Genomic DNA, 10,496 nt, shown 5'->3' on the forward strand with positions numbered 1-10,496 from the left:
GATAGAAATTTTGATTGGCAAGTGGTCACTACCGTTGGGATCCTGGATTACATTCCACTTGCAATCTAACGATAGTGAATTCGAGCAAAGCGAGAGGTCAAGAGCACTTGGTTTAGCAGGAGGTTTAGGTACACGTGTTGTTTCCCCAGTGTTCAAAACGGTCATATTGAAGCTGTTACAAAGGTCATATATCAACGATGAACGATTGTCGTCGTACTGTTCCCCCCAGGCAGTTCCGTGAGAGTTGAAGTCTCCCAAGATTAATCGTGGCTCAGGAAGGAGTGAGCACATGTCAACAAGTTGCTTGCGGCTAACCGCAGCTCTCGGAGGCCAATACAAGCTGACTATACAGAGGTCTTTGCCTCTGATGTTTGCATGACAAGCAACAGCTTCGATCCCTCCAATAGGTGGAAGGTCAATTCTAAAAAATGAGTGACACTTATTGATCCCCAATAGTACCCCTCCGTATCTGTCATCACGGTCCAAGCGTATTATATTAAAATCGTGGAAAGAGAGATTATTTTGAGAAGAGAGCCAGGTTTCGGATAGAGCAAAAACATCACAATTGAGTTTATGAATTAGAAATTTGAATGTATCCAATTTAGGGATAAGACTACGACAATTCCACTGTAAAACAGTGATATCTCCGACCTCTCTATTTAAATTAGACATCAAGAGAGATAATCATTGCAAGGAGGGGCCATGTTTGCATCAATTGCTGCAAAATTGTCTTTAGTACTGGAAGCATTGCGGTGACAATGGTTCTGATGGAGTCGGAAACATTAAAACACGTGAAGATTTGATCCACAAGGTCAGACAACTTTATAAATCCCGATTGGGAAGTTGAACTTGATGGAAAAACAGGGACAGTTGGGGTTTTTGATGTCCCCTCGAGTGCTGGGTCGTTCGAAGGTGAACTATTACCACGGAGGCCAGGAGGGACCTGATTTTGCTTATCCGCTGCACTCGATTTTTTGGGCAAGCTAACAGGGGGTATCACCGGAGGGACTTGTCCTTGAACTTTGGGAGTGGTCACATTTTTGCGCCGGGGATTCCCTTGAGAAATAAACGGCGTGCCCCCGTTAGCTGTATCCGCTTCCATTTCGTCAACTGGCAACGTAGCGAAGACATTGTGTGTATTGATTGGTTGTTGTTCTTGAGCCAGTGGAGAAGCGCCCTTCAAAATTTCTGCGAAAGTGCGTTTAGAGCGTTCCCTCAAAGAGCGCTTCTGTTTCTCCCAGCGAGCCTTGTATGTTTCACAAGCTGAGAGCACGTGTGGGGATCCCCCGCAATATGGACACTTATGCTCAGTCGCACTGCAGGATTTCCCCTCATGTTGCTCTCCGCAAGTGGCACATCGTTCTTTATTGGCACAATAAGCAGCCGTATGACCAACTGACTTGCACTTTAGACAAGTCATTGGCTTTGGAATAAAAAGTCGCACGGCTAACCTCAATTTATCTACCATCACGTAGTCAGGGAGAGCTGAACCAGCGAAGGTGACTCGAAACGAGTTGGACGGCGTAAATTTCTTTTCTTCTCCTTCATGGGAGACTGTTCCGAGCTGGCGGCAACCCAAGATCTTAACAGTCGTCGAGGGCAGTTTTTTAAAACGGCCGGTACCTTCACTCGTAATGTATTCGCACGTCAAGCCCGTTTCGGTTATCACACCCTCAATTTCGACTATGTGAGAGGGTATGTAGACCCGATACTCAATTGAAAAATGCTGATCGACAACAATCTTGTTTGCGTCTTTTCGATCATTCACGACAACTCGCAATTTGTTTGGTCTAACCTTCGAAATTTCCGAAACGGAGGTATACCTTGCCAGATCTTTCGCGATCTGCATGACTCTCAACGCCTTTCCATTTGGCTTAGGCCTGAAGAAAACAACCCAGGGACCAGTTCCGGGCGCATCTTCTGGATAGACCTTTACACGGGGAGTGGGAATAACAGGGGGGGAAGGCGAGGACGGGGATTGAGAGTGGGAAGGCGAAGGTTGAGAAGGAGCGGGAAGAACAGAGGGAGAAGACGAGGTTGAAGGTAGAGTGGGATCGTTAAGGGCAGATGGGAGATTTGCTAGTTTTTTGGAGGGAGGCTTGGTAGGGTTAGCTGACTCGTCCCCAGAAGAAGTATCTTCCGTATTTGGAACACGTTTGAGTGACTTTTTTTTATCCGTTAGGAGGGAACTAGAGTCAGAGACCTCCATATCCGAAGGTCCCCCACTCTCTGCCATTTTAAATTTTCACTTATATTCTAAGTATTTTTTTAAACAATATTTCACAATAAAATAATTCACAAAAACAAAAAAAAAAAAAAACTTATAATTATTAAATATTTTCTCTCAGTATATTCAATCTTATTCACCTATGAACGCACTCCAGTGCAGATGAACGGGAGCGTGCTGAAAGCTCGTTGGTGGTGGGAATGTGCCTACGACACCACTACACACAGTCGTCGGTGAAAGCTTACCCGCACTGTCACTGTTGGCACGATGACTCGGCGAAATCTCCAATGTCGGCGAAGCAGCGACAAAACAAAAACCAATGCTTGGCTTTCCGAGGATGAAAGCCTTTATCCACTTGCAGGCAGGGCACTTCACTCACTATCCAGATAGTGAAATGAACTCTTCAGCGGCAAAAAAACAACAATCACGCGGTAACCGATAACGGAACTTGGACGCGACTTTCCTTCGTCTGGTTACTTCGGGCAATCGGCGAAGAATGAGTAACTCGATGTTGATAATCCCTTAATATTTTCCTTCGTTGATCGTATTGTTTTCACATATTCACGTTGGAGAGCCTTAACCCTTCTCTTCGTTGGCCGAGGCATTTTGATTGAATGTAATACTTTTCCGTTTACTGTATTGAAAACATAGGCAGCCGTGGCAGTGTTCCGAGCTCTGCAATACAATTTTCTTACTCAATGTTAAAGTTGCTAAAACTTACATTATAGACCCATTAAACGTAAAAATAATAATTGTATTGATATCAACACAATTTTATTCTCTTGATTTTCATGACATGAAACGCTATGACTCAGGAATAACATTTTATTGAGTAGTTTTTATAGCTGTTTCGATGATGTTGTCTGGCATCAGTGTCGAAAAAATAACGATGCTTTCACCAATACAAACAAAACCATTGAGGAGAATTGAAAAATGAAAATATAACTTTCAGAGCACTAGCTCGAGTTTTCCGACGTTTGGCGCTATACAGTGCGACAGCAGATGAAAATTTAATACCTTGTGAGTAATCGATTAGAGTTTGGTTGATATTACTTGGTGGGAAGTGTTCGAAAACGATCATTTTCTTCACACTGTTTCGCAAAATGATTTTCGGACGAGAGGTGAGAGAGGGAGATGAAAGAAATGAGCGCCATTCGTGGCTAGCTTCCACCTTCACCTTAAAGCCGCCCTTCTTTAGCTCCGGACGGCAGTGAACGGGGAAATTTATAGTACGAAGTGCCTGCCGGAAATTGCGTCGTTCATCAAGAAATACCATAAGCGCGAAGACGCGGTGTTCTGGCCGGATCTGGCCACTACTCGGAGCGATCTTTAGAGGAGATGGAGCGACTGAATAACGATGTGGTACCCAAGTCGGCGATTTTTGTTGTTGCGAATGCCATGTTTCTAACGGAAACGAGAAAAATGCATTTTCTACTGGTAGTGGCCTGGATACTGAATGGTTTCTTCATGATACCAGTGATGGTAGTTTGCAACATATTCCAAGGCATGGCCGTTGTGGCTTCAACACTCTACCGGAACGTGAATCATCGTATTATGAACGTGAATGAACGATTGGGTCAACTTGATGAGAACGAATCGCACTGGAAACAAAACGTGAAGGAAAAGATGAAGATTTGTGAAAAACTGGACAAGGAAATAAACAATCTATGCCTTTGGCATCGTACGATCAACGCAACGGTTCAACGCCTGACAGATGTGTTCGCTGGACCGATGATTTGTATTATGCTGTATCAGTTCGTCATTTCAATATCAGATGTAATGTTTGGACTGTACCAGAACACAATGTCATGCTGATAAAAACTATCCAAGAAAATCGAGAGCCGGAATACTATCAAATTACAGGTGCCATACTTTTTATTTTGTTTTGTGCAACTCAAATTTACTACACGGTGGCTTCCTGTGCGCAGATGACGAAAAGGGTAAATCTAAACATAACCTCATCCCACGTAGAATAGAGTACAATTCATATTTGGTATATTTTTTCAGGCAGAAAAAACCGGCGTGTTGCTGAATGAATTTTTCCAAACGGATGTTGATGACCGTGTTGAGCTGAGTGTAAAATGGGACAAACAATTACTCTACACTCGTGGCCATAGGCTCAATCTGTTCTAAAACTTACAGCAAGTATGCTTTTCGAGCAAAAAATATTGGACCAGAACCTCAGAAACTTTAACACGATGGATGTTTTTCATAATTTGATTTGTTTCAAGCCTTCGGCCATGACTGTATCATTAACAAATTGTGACCCGACCCTCTACGATTTTTTTAAAAATTGGTACTTATGATGGAAACTACCCAAAATCACAATTTTCATTATCATATGAACAAAATTAAACTACGACTGATTCTTTAAAGGGCGTTTGCAAAAGCATTCATCTTTCTTTCAAAAAATCGTTGCAGGAAATCCGGTTATCTGACTAAATTTCATGATGAAATATGGGAAGGAATGTAAAGACGGACACCCTAAGTAAAAGTTGATTTTTTTTCGTGAATTTCACAAAAAAATATACAGACATCTCACCAGAAATTGGCAGTCTAGGTCTCTTTTCATGATAAAATTTGTCTTTGAGGCAGATATTTAAAAAAATGAATGTGTCCGGCATCTTTGAAAAAATAAGATTGAGTCGGGAACTTGGCGGGAAAGATGGACATTAATTGAAAATTCAAGTTTATGTACTCGATAAGTTTTGAAGGTATTTAAATATGCTGTAAAAATGATTTAACAAAAAGGCTAAACTAAAATCACCTAGAAGGGCTTGTAATTTTTCTCATTTTTTCATGTCTAAAATAGCTTCCGGCTTTCGAAATGGATTAATAAAAGAAGGAGGAGATAATCAATTTTTTTTCAAAACCAAATGTTTGTCTTTTGTCGGTGGAGTGTCCGACCTGATTGGTATTTTATTTTCGTCAATATTTCTGGAGTGAAAATGAGAAAAAATCACCGCTGATTCGATAAACTGGAAGAGAAGTGATGGTAAAACATTCACGTAAAAACAAATACCCCAAAAAATTACTCGATACCAATGAAAACCTTATTTTCTGGAGACGAAAATGTACATCGAGCTGCTTTTCGTGGATTACTTTTTTGTTTTTATTTACAATTTTAACAGAAGCCCAGCTAGGTGTACAAAGTAAGTGCCAAAAGTATTGATACAATGTTTTGCAAGTTTGTACATCATGAAAATCAAAAATAAAAATGTAATTTATCAACTATACAGGGGTGTCCGTCTTTCCTACCTTGTCCATCTTTCCCGACTTTCCCCTAATGAAAATATTGTTAATAAAATGTCGGAACCTCAGTCAAAGTGTCCAGCAACAGTAGACATTTCCATAATTTCACGAACATGATTTTAATTATAATTGAATTGGTTATATCTCGAGAATGGTTAGTCCTAGGATAATATGTTACATGTAGTTTTTCATGTGGAATTGCATGTAGATTCCATTTTTTGTGTTACTTTTCTTGAATTGTTATGATTTCACAAATTTTTAAAAATCATATCTCCATTTTTTCAGCGTTTTCAGCACTATTTGTTAAACTCTGTTAAATTGGAAGGATTTTACAATAAAAATATACAAAAAAAATATCGAAGGGGAGTATTTTTAGATGTAAATGTTTTTAATATTAAATTCAATTTTTGAGCAAGATTATTTAACAGTGCATTTAATATGTTATTTAATCCTAAATAACTCGTTACTATTTTCAAAAGAAAGATCAATGATATTGAGTACGCCCTTTTCATAAATCAGTAGTAATTTAAATTGGTCATATGATAATGAAAATTGTGACTTTAGGTAGTTTCTATCATAAGCACAAATTTTCAAAAAAATCGGAGAGGGTCGCCTAATTTGGGATGGAATTGCTCTATAATTGCTCTCGTTCACAGATTGAAATATTTTCACTAGAGATGTTACATCACAGCTATAAGATTGAAGTTTATGGCCTCTACACCATTGATTTTACGCTGATTTACTCGGTAATATTTTGCGTATAAGTTTTTGAAGTTTTAAGTAATTTCATATTTTGATTTATTATTGTATTATTACATGGAAAAACAAACACATTAAAAATTATTTGTAAATCGATTTTTCCTTAGTACTATTTTCAAAAGATAATCAAAAATAAACGACGGATGAACAATACTGCTACAATCAACGAACGTTTAGATGAATTTCTATCCTTTTCAATATTCAACAGATCTTTACAAGCTTGAGCCAAATCTTATCACATTACCAACTACACGAAAATTCATTTCTGTAATCACTAAGCGTATTATTTTTTCCCGCAGATGGTTGCCACCATGACAAGCTACCTGATCGTGCTGATCCAGTTTGAATTAGCAGAATACTAAAAAAATATGTTTTGGAATTGATGATTGAAGTATAAAACAATAAAATCAAAAAGTAGGAAAAACAAATCCTGAAATACTAGAATCCTGTTGGAGACATCTTTTGGGCAACCCGGACCTCTTTTTTGTTTCAATCGTAACGAAATACCTATCTATTGCATCAGAGAGTCTTCAATGTATTTTTTTTTGTTTTCACACGGACTCGCACTCCAGATACATGAGAATAAGGTGTAAAATTTCGTGGTAGATCTTTGGTCTCCGGTTCACTATCGGTTTATTCGTCAATTCAGTTATTTGCATTGTGCAAACTAGATATAAGAGCCCATTTTCACAGTGCGATAAACTGATCTAACAATTAAAGCTCGAATCATGTAATATCTGCACGCTCTGTTTATTTCACTGTAGCGCTCCTAGTGGCCGGATCTGAAATGTATCGACAGCAGTTTGTTTTGAAAAATACCTGAAAAAACGTATTCTTCCGTACAGTTTCGGCTAGTTCAGATTTATTTGATTACCCCAGGGTAGGTTCTAACCTATGAACGGGTTGGACACACGAATACTACGGAAGCTTACATGTAGGTAGGTAGTCATGGGGTTCGGGTAAGTATTATTTAGTATTATTTTTATTTTAAATCTCATTTTAAAGTTTATTATTATTTTAGAGCTCACAATGGATCTGAAAAAATTTGGCCTAATTTGGCCAGTTGCCACTTCAACAGAGAATTACTACTGTTATATAGATACAACAGGGTGAATTTCTCCGAAAAAGAGATCAATCCACCCAACTGCCTTCAATTACACCCAACTGAGAAATATTGGACAATTGTCAAACAGAAGTTGAAGAAGAATGGAAAGATTACTCGTTATGCGACAGAGATAAAGAGATGGTGGAACAAATTGGCCACCCAGTTTAGCCAACAGAGTGTCAAAAATATGATGAGTGGTGTTCGAAACGAAGTTGGAGATTCCATCAAAACCAAATCGGAACAATTTTGTGGCTATTTTTCCTCTGAAGTGCAACAAAAGACCTTCACTTTGAGTACTCAATATTTTTATTTCATTAACATGGTTCCGAGATGAATCCTTTTTTCTTGTGTACAGATATTAAAAGAATCGAGCTTTAAACCGATATCGGAACGGGGACGCAATTGCAAGGCGATTTTCCAATCGATTCGCATTTTTTCAAACTAATTCGTATTTGACGAGGCCAACTCGGATTACTTGCACCACATTGCCTCGTAAGCCCCTCCACTTGTGATACTACCGCCAGTCGAATCAAGTAAATTTCGCTGTTGCTTACCGAACTGATCATCAAAAGATCTTCAAAAGGCCAAAAAAACTCATACACTAAGAGCATCCGCAGACTGCAAAATTTTCATCGGTCGATGAGATTCATACAAATGAAACACAAATTCCTGCATTACTCGGGGATTAATCAAGCAAACGAAACCAAATTTGACATGTGAAGGCTTTAGGGTACAATAAATGTTCTTATGGTGAATAGATACTCCTCCCCTCTCTCTAAGGGGAGGCTGCCATACAAATGAAACACAAACTTCTGCATAACTCGAGAAATAATCAAGCAAATTGAGTCAAATTTGGGATGTGAGGATTTTTGGGTAGGAGAAATGTTTCTATGATGGAATGGAGAGTCTCATAAAAATAACACACATATTTCAACCAAACATATTCCAACCAAACATGACAATTGAAAATTTTCGGAAACCTGTGAAAAAAAATGGAAATGGAAAAGTTTGAAAAATTCAATTCGCATATGGTCTACTGTTATATATTGACAAGTGTTATTAGTCCATTTGATGTTTGCGCTAACGAAATAGATCTTCGTTCGAAAGTGGAAGTGGATTTTAATGTGATAAAACGCAATCCTATATCATCTTCTATCTATATAAATAAATATGGATCGCCGAATGTGTTGATAAGAGCAAAACTCGAGAAAGGAATTGTCCGATTTAGAGCTCTTTTTTATTCTATCATATTTTCTGTATCAAACATTTATTCCATTATATAACAAACAAATATATTATTTTCAAGTGGTTGAAAAATCTTGAACAAGAATTGTGTCTGAAAATAATTTTATTTTATAATGACGAGTTTTTCTGGAAGTACTAGGAATTTCACAGTAAAAGGTAATTTATAAGGGTAGATTGGAAGAACCATCAATGAACAGTTCTGCGATTGGACCCACAAACGTGGGCTTAATAAGAAAACGTGGATGTGGTAACGAAATATAAATTTTGGGAGAGACGAAGTTTGCCGGGTCAGCTAGTGAAAAATAAAACAACAAAGCCAACAGATGCACAAGCCAGCGATCTGTTCTTTCCTGAAGCTACTAACACATACAACGATTTTTCTCATTATATTGAGATTGAGTACCATGTAGAGAAGCAAAACATTGCATCGTAAGCCCCTCCCCTTGTGATTCTACCGCCAGTCAAATCAAATAAATCTCGCGGTTGCTTTCCGCAAAGATTCATTTCCTTACCACTAAGCAGTTCCCTTACGTTAAGGCCACCGTTCCAGCATAACCACGAATATCATCATCAGCTCATCGGGTAACAGTAGCAGCAGCCAACGAATTTTTATTTTCCTGTCATCCAACGGACAACTGTCACCTTTCGCTCCCATGTAATCGATCAGTGATGATTAGAGAGGTGCCATCCGCTCATAAGCTGTTCATTCGAATCGCTTCATCATAGTGAGCGGATTCGGATCGGCTCGCAATCAAGACAACGCAGCTCATCAGCTCATTACGGAGCTGAGGAGCTGCTGAGCTGTTGAGCTGATGAGCTGCTGAGCTGTTGAGCTGTTGAGCTGTTGAGCTGATGAGCAGCTGAGCAGTTGAGCTACTGAGCTGTTGAGTTGAAGAGCTGCATAGCTGTGGAACGCAAAAGTTGCAGAGAGTGTGCATTGTGAGACGCGAAAGAATCTTTCGTCTCCCGCGCTTTATGATATGACGTCAGTTTGTTTTCTTGTGTCCCTCTTCGTTCTTTAGCTTTAGCAGAGATGCCAGAGTTTTTGGTTTTTGGTTTTTGTTTTGAAGATATTCAATCATTCGTTACTTCATTAAATTTTTCTTACATCGCCAAACAAAATAATAAACATTATTATATGCTTGTAAATTAAATTACTAGATTATATTGTTATTTAAACATGACTGTGGAAAAACATAAATTTATTTCCGCGTGCTGAATCAAAACAATTCAGAAAACCACCCGGTATGAATGCTGATGATTGATAATGGTCCTTTTGTTACCTTTGTCATCGCGAAGAATTATTTATCGTTGCGCCTATTAGTGGATTTATTTTTATATCCTTGGATGCAAAAAAAATATCTCGGTAGTTTTATCAAAAAGCGACGTCTCGGCCAAAATTTCTGAAGGCATTCCATTTGGCTACTGCTGGTTCTTCTGTTGTTCAAGTTCAGCATATCCTAAGCATCTTCTATGTTGGATTTCAGACTTTCAATATTTATTGTATATTGTATTATAAGAATTCATATTAGTTTTAGTTTGTGTACAATTACAAATTAAATTAGTTTATTTTTTTGCTTTCCGTATATTAAGAAAATGCACACTATAAAATGTCCCATGGTAGTTACGTTTCATATGCAATTGCGTGGACAACCGCAAAAATCAACTGAGCTGAAGAGCTGTTCCAAATGAGCAGCTCACTTGTATGAGCTGAACGGCTCTGAGCCACTTACCATGATGAGCTGATTTGTCCATCTCTAGTGATGATACCGATGCAAAATTTCCTATGATTGCATTCAGTTCGCCTGGAAAAGTGCATTGGCAAAATAAAAACACAAACTTCGACATCGCGAGAACAAGAATGAATCCAATTATTTTTAAACGGTTTTATAATATAATTCAACCGAA

Source organism: Toxorhynchites rutilus, chromosome 3, assembly GCF_029784135.1.
Source record: "Toxorhynchites rutilus septentrionalis strain SRP chromosome 3, ASM2978413v1, whole genome shotgun sequence".
NCBI classification, from domain to species: Eukaryota; Metazoa; Arthropoda; class Insecta; order Diptera; family Culicidae; genus Toxorhynchites; species Toxorhynchites rutilus.